Consider the following 13,474-nt stretch of genomic DNA (forward strand, 5'->3'; position numbering starts at 1 on the left):
GAGACCGAAATGACATAAGCAATTCCAGCTCGCATTTCACAACAGTTTTCTTTGGTTAGAATCACGTAGCTCTCATTCAAGAGCACCTGCAATGCTGGGCGAATCAAAGGGATGGAAACTCCCTTCAGATAGCAGGCTACATTTGCTATGTGCGAGGGCAGCTGTTTACAAATCAACGAATGGCTCACAAAAGTTTGACACTTGCTTCCGCTAAGAAAGACCTCTTTCATGCCATTAATACATTTGTATGAGAAGGTGCAGCTCCTACACCTCATGAATGTCACTATCTCCTAGCCTTTCATATCTGCTTACAGGAATGTACTTCAAGAATGAAGTGAATTGAAGTGTGGAAATAGGCAGATTAATATCCCCATGGAATAACCAGACAACAGATGGTATTTCCAACTTTTCGATGTTAAGCATGACATTAGTCAATTCTTTCTTAGCTATTATTTGTTGCTGTCACATTAAATTAAATGTGGCAAATGGGTCTTTCCAGATAACATATTACCATGGCACCTAACCACATTTTAGGATTTGTAATGTCCAAACTAACTGCAATGGAACTTAGTTGATTTTGACCATGTTGTAAAGATTACATGTTGTTTTGTATAATTTCGATCTCAGAGGAAATGATGTTGTTGAACGTGTATATGTGGTTTGACAAAGTGTTCATTTCATTATCTACAACGTCTAATTCTTTCTGTAAGTTTTCCTGATGTATTTGACTTAACTGGGCTGCGGCTTCTATTTGGGAAAGTTTTCAAAATTCATTGTAAGTTGCATATAAGAAGCACTTTTTCATTGTTTTCTGGGGCCCAACTGGAAATTTTGTAGAACTGCATCTTCTGATAGGAAGCTGAGGTGTTCTTTTACAGCTTTTAGTGAAGAAGGTATCAGCCACTGTTGGCATAATTTCTCTACACTATATGTGGTTATAATATCAGAATGTTGTGACGATATGCAACGAGGGTCAGGTCGGCTCGCTCTAAAAACCCTTGTGGAGTTTACAAAATGTTCATGCCAACGATTTGTGTCTGTTGGCCACAATGACCACCCATCAGGACCTGAAAGTGTTGTGTTAAATGTTCCTTTCTGGACCCTCCAGTTGAGCCCTTCTTCAGTGGCATTTGTTATTTTCGGCCAACGTTTAAGTTTGGCTGGTGAGGGAATACTGGGTGCATTAATTTCCTTAATCTTTGCTAAGCCTAGACAGCTGGTTTGCTGTATGGTGTCATTTACAAAAATAATCGGCAACTGAAGAAGGCAAGTTCTAAACAAAGCTTTTCTTTCCTGTATTTGCCAAAATTTAATTCCCCAAACCCTTTTTAATCAAATCAACTTTAACCAATATCCATAGCCTTTTATCGCCAACTGGGAAGCAAAGGAAACAATAAATCAACTTGCTCTCTGTTAACCAAATACTTTGCAATTTCATAGGAAGTTATTTGAAATAATACGTCTCAGCATTTGTTCTGTCATTCCCAGTAAAATATGAAAATGTTTCCATATACATTTTAGAACCTCCAACTGGTGGGTTTGGGCGATGTTCCCAATGTGTGTAATTATACACATCTCTCAGGGTTCTAGCTTTATGTATGAAATTATGTCTGTAATGATTGTAACAGAACACATGGCCATACTTAGCAGTTGTTTGATAAAGAGCTTCACTTTCAAATGCAGTATAATCAGTCACGGCTCGCGGGAGGGAAAAAGGGCAGGGCGGCGAGTGGCGGGGATGGTGGTGTTTAAAAAAAAAAGAAAACATTTATTTCACGCTTTTCCCACGCTGTGCAGCTCCACTTTCCTCCTCCATCGCAGGCTGCAGGCAGGCACAGGCTCCCAGGCTGCCATGCGGCCAATCCTCAAAGCAGCATCAGGATTGGCTGGGAGTGCCTAGCCAGGGCACTTCCAGGCAGACTGGAAGCCTGTGCATGCTCCTTCCAGCCCAGCAACAATGTTGCTGGGCTGGATAGAGCCCTGTGCACATGTGAGTTTGGCCGGCCACAGACGGCCGGCCAAACATATTTGTGTATTGAGGGGGAGTGAGCACTCCCCCTCCATACACGTCATACTAGTTGCCTGCCCACTTTTACAGAAACAACAAAATAAACTGAGTTTCTTATGTTGTTTCTATAAAAGTTTTGCAGCTCCTGCTGCTGGTGGGAAGCCATCCCTGAGTATAATATTCAAGCTCAGTAAGTATAGAATCAACAGTTTTTACATCCCAATCATCAGAAATTACTTCCGGTGTTATAATATCATTCATTGAAACTTTAAACACATATGGTCTTTGAAGAATCTCTGTGGAACTAAAGACATCAAATGATACTTTATCCAATACAATTCCATCAAGAATTGGTATAGTTGAAATGTTCACTAAAGACAAGTCCCCTCGGACCTTAAGTGAAGACAAGTGTAGTTGTAGGACCTTTTCCACCAGTTCAACCACAGGGCATTCAGGAAGATACTGAACATACATCAGTAAAAAGAAAACAATGACAAAACCAATTCAGAGAAGAATGGCAAACACAATTAATAGGACCCACAGATAGACCAAGGACGAATCAGAGAGTTAGGTTTAAGGTAAGTGAGCAGCTTACCTGCTCTTGATACAGTTACTGTAGAAGACGGAGAATAGTCAGTGAAGGAATCATTGCAAAATAACCAGAAGCAGTTTGTGCAAACACTGGAGCCAATGTTGAAAAGGTAGAACTGACAGATGTGTCCCCTGGTGGTTTGTAGTAAACTACTCCATCTGGTTGTGTTGAATTTGATTAACACTGGTCTGAAGTGTGGATGTTTATTGTTGCAGAAGAAGGGACTGGTGCTAATGAAAGATCATTTTCCACCCTCCTCAAGCTTGGGGAAGTGTCAGCATTGTTGGCTAAAACTTGTAGAGGTACATCCTGATTGGTAATAAAAGAGGTTCAGGAACTATTCAGGAATGCTCTAGCTCTGTTGTGTAGGATCAGCCACATGGTGAAACTTGGCATTGTCAATGGAGACAAAGCAGTTTCCTTTAGACCCAGGCAGCAGTGGTAAGATGACAGTTCTGATACTGTGTATTCCCATGACTGGAACTAGTGCTCGATATGAAGCAGCAAATTCTTTTTTTCACAGTAACTATTTCTCCCACCAGATCCCCAACTTTTGGAATCCAGCTGGTAGGTGTTATTGGTGCATCCTTATCCCAAAGATGGCAGCACATGAAGATGAGTTTTCATCACAGAATTGCTGTAATTCCTACAAGACAATGACATGTTAATTTATGTGAAAAGTCGTGTCTGCCGCCACCATACCAGAGCCATCAAACAGAACCTCTTATGGGGTGAGCCCTCCCAAGTCCATCAAGGGAGATTATTGAGTGCTCTCTGGACTCCATACAGCCAACTATGAACCCTACCAAATGTTCTAGCCGTTGAGTATTGCTTTTAGACTTGGTCCTTTTGCTCCACTATACTGTTTTCCTCAGGATAATAGGAAGAGAAATCATAGAATTAGACCCCCAATGAGGCTATGGTGTCCCCAAATGTCCTTGAGGCAAAAGCAGGGCCCTGGTCTGAATGAAATGCCACAACTGCATATGTCCTGATAAAGATGTGCAAATCTTTAATAACATTTTCAGTGTCAGCTGATAGTTGTGGCCATACCCATAGGATTCTGGAGCAAGAGTCAACAGCGACTAAGATGTATTCGTATGCACCATCAGGTGTCAAAGGATTACAATGGCCTAGGTACACACATTATAGCAGGTTGTTGGAAATTAGTAGGGGTGTCTGCAGTGGGCACTTGAAGATGGATTATTTTATTTTTTTGACAGATGTCACAACAAAGGACATACTGTTTGGTCTGTTTATATAGACCTGGCCACCAGTAATGTTTTTGCAATATGGAAATAGTAGCCGCCACACCTGCAAGGGCAGAAGCAACTCTCTCATGAGCTGATTTTATCAACTCTGGCCTCTGCTCCTAGTTGAGGATCACACACTGATATTGTTACAAAGATAATGTTCTGTGCACTTATGTGGTAGGAATATTTGGCGGGACATCCCTTTGGTAGGGGCTTGCTTTATGCTTCAGCTTTTACAGCAGCCAGGGTTTCATCATACAACCTCCTTCTGGAATGAGTAATCACAGCAACAGAAGCCATGGATACTTCTGATTTGGCTGCTTCATCAGCCAAGGTATTGCCTGCAATGTGTATCCCTACACATTGATGACAAATTGTATGAACTACATGGACAGTGGGTTGCACCTCTTTCAGATCTGCTACTCTTCCCCACAGTAATCTGTGTTTGATGGTGTTCCCTTTTGAATCTCTGCTTTGGTGCCAGTTATGCAGATGTTCATTAAAGGACTGGACACAATAATATGAATGACACACTATTAGTGTTAGTTGTTCCAGATCTGTATGTTCCAATGCCAAAACCAGAGCCTGAAGCTCTGCCAATTGTGCAGTGCAGTCCCCTAAGGTCTGCGTGTAAGTGTTCTGAGAAAGAATTTGCCATCCATCATGACACCACTCACAACCGCACAGACTGTGGAGTAGTATTGTTTTGTGCCTACCTTCGGTTGTGCTAAACCATCAGTGTAAATTAATGTTTGACATTGATCAAGCAGCAATATATTTGTTGGTACTGGCTACTCAAGCTGATATTGAAGGAATGCTCGAGTCTGACGTTTTGGGTCAAAAACATACTCTACATCAGTGGCAGTCAGAGACGTTGCCCTTTGGATCCAACATGTATGTAGTGCTTTAGCATTTGGGACACTGGCTTTTATAACAGCCTCAATGGCTGGTATGAGGGTTACAACAATAATGTATTTCCCCGGGGCCAATGGTCTCTCTTTTATGACAGCCATCTGAATAGCAGTCAGAGTCTTTTCTGTGGGAGCAAAGGGTTGTTCAGCTGTGGAGTATAGATGTGATTTGTATGCTATAGGTACCTTACCACCTTCATTAAATGTTGCATAGCTGATTCTGATGGCACCAGATGACCAACTTTGTTTTGTTATCACGTGTGTGTCAGTATCTTACTTCAAGCATGTCCTGCTGTATTGCTCTTTAGAAAGCGTCCAATATTTGAAAAGTTGGGGCGCATTAAATCAAACAATGGTTCAATGCATTGTGCATAGACTGGAATTTAAATTCTGGCAAAATTGAAAAAGCCCAATAATGATTGCAGCTTTTTAATGGTATTCACTGATTGTAATTGTGCATATTTTTCCAGAAAGTGGAGCACCAGGCTCTTTTCTTCATCAGATAACTTGTATCCTAAAAACAATGTGGGATACCTGTCTTAAATGTTTCATGAGATCGTCATCAATAAGGTAGATATGATTTACATAAGACAACGCCTCAGGGTCAATCTCTTGTAAAATGGACGTTACACATGCTGAGAACAGTCTAGGACTGTTCTTGTACCCTTTGGGAGCCCACAAAAAATTATTTGCAAGCCTAAATTGCACAATGCTATTAAATCCCTCCTCTCAGGCACTATACTTTAACAGAAAGTTGTGGATATCCAGGGTCGTTTTGTATTTTTTGCACACTTATGGGCTCAATGTACAACTGCCAGAAATAACAACTTGCAAATTGCAACTTGCTATTTCTGATGTATTTAAATAATCAAGCACCAATTTGCAACTCACAAACAGGTCACATCACAGTTTCCAAAAACGCAATCTGCAAATTGGTAACTGCTCATAATTTGCAATTGTGAATTGCAAATTGTGATTGTGCATCGCAAATTGCAACCACACATACAAATAGGGGAAAATCGCTTCCTAATGCACTGCAAGAACCCTAAATCAGGAAGTAGTGTCCCTGGAGATCCCTGCACAGGACGAGCAGCACATGGTCAAGAACAGCATCAAAACCCCACATTGCTGACTACCTTTGCACCACAAAGAACCATGGCTAGCCAACAGGGGAGAAAAGGTGCTGGGTGCGCAAAAGGAGAGACTTGCTGCAACCACCATGAGTAGTTGTTCTGTTGTCCCAGAGTGTCCCTGAGTGAGACAAAAGAAAAATCTGGAGGGAGACACCAATCCAGATTAATGCCCTGGGAGTGGTTGACAGGTCACTAGAGGAAATCAAGAAGAGGTGGTATGACCTCTGCCAAGGGCCAAGGAAAGGGTTGCAGGGTTCAATGTGGCAACCCCTATAGAAGTGGATGCAATGGTTGAGACAACTCTGGTGTCAGAGGCAGTCTGTAGATTTGGGTCCCTGGACACATCTGCACCCCAAGCAGCCACTGGTAAGTACAACTTTCCTACTATTACCACCTGGCACTAAAACCCTGCTCACCACAAACATGCAACACAGCCTCACACACAAATGCCTGGATGGTCGTCGTAGATGAGGGAATCACCATAACTGGGGCATTATGGTACATGCAGTCATGTGCAGAACTTGCAATGTCACAGTCAGCTAGTATTTGTATCTTTAGCCAAACAAAAGAGCCCGTGTCTCACACATACATTTTATTCCAATTCCCAAATAGATACACCTGGTGGATCAGAGGAAGGGGAACTTGAAGAGGGAGAGGACCACTCCCAATCTTAGCTGGATGAAAGGCAGGCTGATGTGTCCATGAGTCCACCCAGAACATCGCTGTCCCATTCAAGTGCAGCTGTTACACCATCACATGTTCCTAGTAGTAGGGGTCCAGCAGATCCACAGTAATCCACCCTTTGAAGCATCCCCATGACCAGGGTCCAGTGTCTGCACCCACCACGGGCCCAAAGGAACCAGCAGGCATTGCAGGCTGCATGCTTCCAGACAGGAAGCAGTTACTGGTCAGACTCAGGCAATGTGTAGAAGGCCATGTTAAGGTTTCAGCATCTGAAAAACAAAGAGATGCACATCATCAATCAGAAAATCTCACCTACTTTGAAAATCTCACCCAGCAGATGTCTGCAACCCACGTAGACCTCAACCAAAAATTGGATGCCATCAATGGTTCGCTTGGCCAACTCTTTAGGGAGATAGCAAAGGAAAGACACCTGTTTAGGCGCTGTGAGCACAGCCATGCCACAAGAATGGATGCCATCATCAGGGTTATCAGCATGCTAGCCCAAGCCACTAAACAACACAGCAAATGCACCCTGGCCCTGCAGGTGGAGATGGACCACTTCAGTGGCGATATGGCCAGAGGGCTGAATCAAATTACTGCAGCAGTAGAGGCAATACAAACTGCCAGCATTGCCAATAGTACGACAGATGATGGAACAGATAACAAGTTATCTAGCCTAAACACTGTGTCTGCCATGAACCACATGTCCTACACCATGCAGCAGCCGCCATTCAACACCTGCAACATCTGGCTCTGCACATGCCAGATGCATCACAAGGAGATGACTGCAGACTGACATTGTGCCTGTCTTGCTTTCTCCTTAGTTCTCTCCCATGCGGTGACATATTCACACAGCATGTACAGGCACAATCTGGATAGCCCTCATTATGGACAGGGTCATTTTTTGGGAGGATTGGGTACTTGTGCATTTCGTATCTTGCAAAATAATGGTATGAAATGTGGTCCCTGCACCTTCTCCCCTCTGCTGCTCTGCTTCCCTCAAATGGCTGTTGTCCAGGTGTCGCGGGGTCATTGTTGTCAGAATCTGGTTCTGAAACATTTATGTGTAATTCACGCCTGCAGGCTATGTTGTGCGATATTGCGCAGGTCCCCAGTATCTTGCATACTGGTTCAGGTGCATACTGCATGGCTGCCCTACTCTTGTGTAGTCACCAGAAACTTTACTTTAGAAGGCCAAAAGTGCATTCTATCACAGTCTGTTGTTGTGCCATGTTGTGATGCCTTTCCTAGGGAGTGTAGAGAGTCAAGTAGGTTGTCATGTTCCAAGGACGCAGGGCATATTCACTATCAACTGTGGAAATACGTATGTGAGTCATAAATCATAAAGGTAAGCATATGCACAACTACACATTTCTGTGCAACTACCTAATATGAGTCGTTGATTATATGACGGAACACCGAATTAAAAACAACTACTAACCTTAACAACGAGGTCGGAAAACCGACCTCGTCCTTACTACTAATGATTTTACAACTAATGCCTTAACAACGATAATTCGTTGTAAAGGCATTCCTGATAAAATCATTAGCAATAGGCACCATTCACCCTACATCCCTCACCCCACCCCCCCAACCCCACCCCAAAACCTAAAACCCGCTGACCCCCCACTCACTCCCCAAAACCAAAAACGCCCCACCCCCCAACCCCACCCTAAAACCTAAAACCCCCTGACCACCCACCCACTCCCCAAAACCAAAAACGCCCCATCCCCCCAACCCCACCCTAAAACCTAAAACCCCCTGACCCCCCACCCACTCCCCAAAACCAAAAACGCCCCACCCCCCCAACCCCACCCCAAAACCTAAAAACCCCTGACCCCCCACCCCCTCCCCAAAACCAAAAACGCCCCACCCCCCCAACCCCACCCCAAAACCTAAAACCCCCTAACCCCCACCCCCTCCCCAAAACCAAAAACGCCCCACCCCCCCAACCCCACCCCAAAACCTAAAACCCCTTGACCCCCCACCCCCTCCCCAAAACCGAAAACGCCCCACCCCCCAACCCCACCCCAAAACCTAAACCCACCACTTACCTTCGCCAACTCCCTTCTTTGTACCTTAACCACGCATGTTCGTTGTTCAGAACATACGTAGTTAAGGCACAAAAATACGAAGTCGTGGTTAAAAAAGCGTTGCTACGCTTTCGTTAACCACGACTTTCGTAATAAAAAAGATGTAAAAAAGGATGTTTCCCTGAGTCGTTTATCAAAGTCATCCCTTTCTAGTCACTGGTATAGGCCACTGTGCCTGAACATAAATAACTCATTTGTACTACCTGGGTATTTAGCTATAAGGTCTGTGATGATGTTCTGAGCATCGCACACCACTTGCATGTTCATGGAATGTGTGCACTTGCTTGTGAAAAGTATGTTTTCTAGACGGGATGGAGGTCATATGGGCACATGTGTTCCGTCTATGCACCTGATGACCTGGGGAATCCTGCTATCCTGTAGAATTGTGTTTTAGTATGCTGCATTTCCTGTTTGCCCCTGGGCATGTAAATGTGCTGGTGTATGTGCAGGAGCATGGCGTCTTGGAAGTTGTTGAAGAAACGCGACAGTTCACTCTGAGATACCCCTCCGACCAATGCTATGACATGCTGGTAGTTACCACTGGCCAAAAGGCAGAGGGAATACAGGAGCTGGAGATGCATGGGGATTACATTTCTGTGCTGTGTTGAGCCCTCCAGGTGTGGTTTCAGGGTGGCAAGAAGGTCAAGGATCACATTGCTACTCAGCCTGTACTGCTCATAAATTTCCTCATCTGTCTTCTCAAACAGGGTCAGCCTGACCCTGAAGATCCACTCCTGTCTCCGCCTCCTCTGTTGGTCAGCCAGTATTCATCTCCTCCTCACGATCAGGTACAGGTCAGCCATTGTGCGTGGTACTTGATGCATTCTGGGCCCTGTTTTTTATAGGAAAGTTCAAGTTAACTCCTATTTTGGATTGGTGCTAAATTGCATGTGCAAAAGGCCATTTTGAGACTAATCGCAAACTGTGACTCATTTGTAGATGCTATTTTGTGACTCGCATTTAGCAACTTGCTAAATGCGAGTTGCATTTTGCTACTGCTTTTTTTGTGTTCTCAAACCAGTTGCAGTGCAATTTCGCGTTTGCGACTACTTGTCGTACATCGCATATGGCTGATTTTGCATTTGCAAACCCGATTGCAACTGATTTGCGGCTCGCCAATTGGTCATACATCAGGCCGTTAATTATTAGTCAGTGCCATGCTGGGTGCATTTTCGATAGCAAATGTGCGTGTATTACTATTTAGGTGTCTATAATCTAAGACTACTCTATAAGAATGCTCTGGCTTAGCTACAGGAAGCAAGGGGTTTTACATTGGTGAGACACAGGGCTCAATTACACCCTGGTACTAAGTTTTGTGAGTAATTGGATATTGAGGTTGAGACTGTGGTTGTGATCTAAAAGGTATTATGTGGTATGGAGAGTCTCTGTCCCACCCCACATTAATGCGATACAGCGCAGTGGCTTGTGCCAATGCCCAATCTATTGCATAAGCTTCCCCTAATTCTCTGGGAACGAGAGGTGAGAAAGAAGGCATAATAACGTCTTCCCCAATTAAAGATTATGGGCAAATTCTGGTGGCCAGTTATTTTCTACAAATAGGATATCATAGCACAGCGTAAATTTTTGTCCAAAATAAAAGTTTAATTGTGCACTCAATATATCCTTCTAGTTGCAATTTCAATTTATAAACTCTTTTGGGGGGACGCGCATGTCTGTAGTTTAGACTGCTATGTATTCGCATCCAGAAGCGCTTGAAGATTCTGGCAAACTATTGTGACCTCTGCTGTGCTGTGTAGAAGATTCAGTGTCCACTTCCTGTTCTTCAGTAAAGCTCTCAAAATGCGTGGCATTATGAGCTGAAATAGCTGCCACCTTTTTCTTTTTAAATTATTGTTTCTATTGGGGAGGTGTCTCTTTCTTTTTTATGGAAGTTTCAGCCGAGCTTTGTGAATCTTTTCTTTGTTTCATGTACTTGTTTCATTGTTATGAACACCCACCTCTCTCACTTTGTTTAACCAGTGAGTTCTGAAAGAAACGAGACTGGCGTGTATCAGTATATTGATATGTATCAGGAGTTTTCAACTATCTTTATTTCTTAGGTTTTCTCAGAGGTGTCCGGATGCGGAGATTCTCCTCTCTGCTTTACATTATCTTTCTTTTTTTGTTAATCCCAGCATTTTTTAGAAACCTGCGTTGCTTACTTGGTAGAATCCATATTGGAATTACCTTGTAGTTGTGGTTTACTTGGTCTGGCTTACAAATAACCAGACCTATACTAGAATAGTTCTTGGTGTTAATCTTTGGCAGCTCGCGCTCCTGATCTTGTACAGGAATGACCTGGAGCCTCATGTGGACTGCAATAGGTACTGCTTCTCCTTTAAAATTACTTAATATTATTTACAATACTGTGGCAAAGTTGTCCATTAATTGCAACCCCAAGACCAGTACCAGGGCAGGCCTGTGTTCATCTTGAATTTGTTTTAACACTTCTGGAAGATTCACAGGAGTCGGTGTACCGTGTGCAATAGTGTAGAGTGCAGCAAATACGGCACCTCATGTGGCACAGTTGTCGATTGAGTGAACCATCCCGAACAGTAAGCACATTGTGAGAGTTCTTTGTTTATCTTGGGGTCATGTATAGGGCAACATTGGCCCTCATTACAACCCTGGCGGTTGGTATTAAAGCGGCGGTAATACCGCCAACAGGCCGGCAGAAAAAAAATGGAATAACGACCGTGGCGGAAACCACCAACATAGACAGCCACTTTAACACTCCAACCGCCACGGCGGTACAAACAAACATCGCGGCGGTCACCGCCAACAGACAGGCAGAAGACAATGTACCGCCCACACTATTATGAGAGGCCAATCTGCCACCTTTTCCGGGGTGGAACCAACGCGAACAAAAATAGGACGGAAACAGGACTTGGAAGGGAAAACACTAACCTCTCCACACCTCACGAGGAACCAGGACGCCATGGAGCCAGAACTCCACATACTCCCTACGATGGTATTCCTGCTCCTATATCAGGAGCAACAAATACGGCGGCGACGACCACGGCGAGTACTGCACCTACAACACAGGGGAGGGGGGAGGGAAAAGAGAGTGACACACATACGCAACACGCAACACCTCCACCCCCACCCTCACCCACAACACCATACACACAAATACATGCTGCAACATTACATTAACACCCCCATTCAATAACGCAAGGACAAAAGGAAATGAGGTGAACGATTGTAATCATGAAAAAAACAGTAGTCAAAACTCGAAATACAGGATATACAATTATGTACACCAACTACACAAGTCTGTATAGTGCACCAATTATTGTCCGTGGACCACTGGGCCCAAATTGCATGGGCGAGGCCCACACTTGATACCAGACATCAAACGGAGAGAACACTGCAGGGGCATCAGTTCGAAATGAAACAGGCACCTTAGGGGGAAGGGAAGGGGGGCACCTCAGCCGGATGAGTGCACAACGCCACTGCTCCACAAGGGGGCTCCATGCCCACTGCTTCATCCTACGGAGTGCAAAGCCACAGTCTCTCAAGCCTCTCCAGTGGGTGGTTTGCCCACTGCTGCATCCTGGGGAGTGCAAAGCCACAGTCTCTAAAGTCTCTCCAGTGGGTGGTTTGCCCACTGTATTATCCTGGAGAGTGCAAAGCGACAGTCTCTCAAGTCTCTCCAGTGGGTGGGTTGCTCACTGCTTTATCCTGCGGAGTGCAAAGCCACAGTCTCTCAAGTCTCTCCAGTGGGTGGTTTTCCCACTGCATTATCCTGGGGAGTGCAAAGCCACAGTCTCTCAAGTCTCTACAGTGGGTGGGTTGCCCACTGCTTTATCCTGGGGAGTGCAAAGCCACAGTCTCTTAAGTCTCGCTAGTGGGTGGTTTGCCCACTCATTATCCTGGGGAGTGCAAAACCACTGTCTCTCACGTCTCTCCAGTGGGTAGTTTGCCCACTGCATTATCCTGGGGAGTGCAAAGCCACAGTCTCTCAAGTCTCTCCAGTGGGTGGTTTGCTCACTGCTTTATCCTGGGAAGTGCAAAGCCACAGTCTCTCAAGTCTCTCCAGTGGGTGGGTTGCCCACTGCATTATCCTGGGGAGTGCAAAGCCACAGTCTCTCAAGTCTCTCCAGTGGGTGGGTTGCCCACTGCTGCATCCTGGGGAGTGCAAAGCCACAGTCTCTCAAGTCTCTCCAGTGGGTGGGTTGCCCACTGCATTATCCTGGGGCGTGCAAAGCCACAGTCTCTCAAGTCTCTCCAGTGGGTGGGTTGCCCACTGATGCATCCTGGGGAGTGCAAAGCCACAGTCTCTCAAGTGGATAACAGTCTCCACTGGTTCTGGAGGGGGCTTTGTGCCCAGAGTGTTTCATCCTGCCAAGGACCGAGGTTGTGGATGTGATACTCCACTGGTTCTGGAGGGGACTTTGTGCCCAGAGTGCTTCATCCTGGCAAGGACAGAGGTAGTGGATGCCTTTCTCCAATGGTTCTGGAGAGGGCTTTGTGCCCAGAGTGCTTCATCCTGTCAAGGACAGAGGTAGTGGATGCCTTTCTCCACTGGTTCTGGAGGGGGCTTTGTGCCCAGAGTGCTTCATCCTGCCAAGGACAGAGGTAGTGGATGTGATACTCCACTGGTTCTGGAGGGGGCTTTGTGCCCAGAGTGCTTCATCCTGCCAAGGACTGAGGTAGTGGATGCCTTTCTCCACTGATCCTGGAGGGGGCTTTGTGCGAGAGTGCTTTATCCTGCAAAGGACAGAGGTAGTGGATGTGATACTCCACTGGTTCTGGAGGGGGCTTTGTGCCCAGAGTGCTTCATCCTCCCAAGGACAG

This window comes from Pleurodeles waltl, chromosome 11, assembly GCF_031143425.1.
Source record: "Pleurodeles waltl isolate 20211129_DDA chromosome 11, aPleWal1.hap1.20221129, whole genome shotgun sequence".
Classification (NCBI taxonomy): Eukaryota; Metazoa; Chordata; class Amphibia; order Caudata; family Salamandridae; genus Pleurodeles; species Pleurodeles waltl.